This window comes from Cryptotermes secundus, unplaced genomic scaffold, assembly GCF_002891405.2.
Source record: "Cryptotermes secundus unplaced genomic scaffold, Csec_1.0 scaffold41, whole genome shotgun sequence".
NCBI classification, from domain to species: domain Eukaryota; kingdom Metazoa; phylum Arthropoda; class Insecta; order Blattodea; family Kalotermitidae; genus Cryptotermes; species Cryptotermes secundus.
This window is the reverse complement of record NW_019731215.1, coordinates 100,214-101,024: the sequence shown is the minus strand read 5'-3', so window position 1 is coordinate 101,024 and position 811 is coordinate 100,214. Positions and strand designations below refer to the sequence as shown.

The 811-nt window shown below is 35.1% G+C and overlaps 1 protein-coding gene across 2 annotated transcripts in view; it reads left to right on the top strand.

The window, feature by feature from the left end:
* LOC111866393 (DNA (cytosine-5)-methyltransferase 1) overlaps window positions 1-811 on the top strand; it is an 88,816-nt gene that overhangs the window by 7,492 nt on the left and 80,513 nt on the right. The gene's annotated exons all lie outside the window — the stretch shown is intronic.

The window sequence follows — 811 nt, the reverse complement described above, 5'->3', positions numbered from 1 at the left end:
AACATTCAAAGATCAGGGAGTCAATAGTTGGATAAGTATTCTAACTGATTTGTGCTCTTTGAAACTTGAGGACTATAAAAGCATGCAGGAATATGTTAATGCCTTCATGTCAATAAATCTCAGACTAGTCTCAATGGACAAAAAAATAGATGATGAGCTATTAGCAGCATTAATGTTAAAGGGTTTAACTAAAGAGTATTATCCCATGCGTATGGCGCTTGAAAACTCCAACGTAACTCTGACTAGTGAGCTCATTAAATCTAAGCTATTGCAAGACACGGAATTTGGTAAAAATTCGAATTCAGATTCAGCCTTTCTGTCCAAAGAGAAGATTAAACGTAAACCAGCAAAATGTCAAATTTGTGGTGAGCGAGGCCACATAAATAAAAACTGTTGGTTCAAAGATAAGGATAAGGCGAACAATAAGAATCATAACAATCAGCAAAGGCAAAAATTTAAGAGCAATCAGTCTTCTAACTCAGTTAATAGTACTGATAAAAATAAAGAAGGATCCGATCATAGGTCTGATGAAAATAAATGGAAAAGTAAGACCAGTAAAAGATCCATGTATATGGTGTCTGCCCATCATGTTAAAGTTAAAGAGAACACTTGGGTAATAGACTCTGGTGCTTCACACCATATGACCGGAAATAAGACTATATTGCAAAATTATAAAACACATGATTCTAAGGAACATGAAGTAACCCTTGCTGATGACAACATGTTAACCAGTGCAGGTTTTGGTGATGTAAAACTAATGAATGACAATTATAGCCATATCTCAGATGTATTGCATGTACCGGGATTGTCT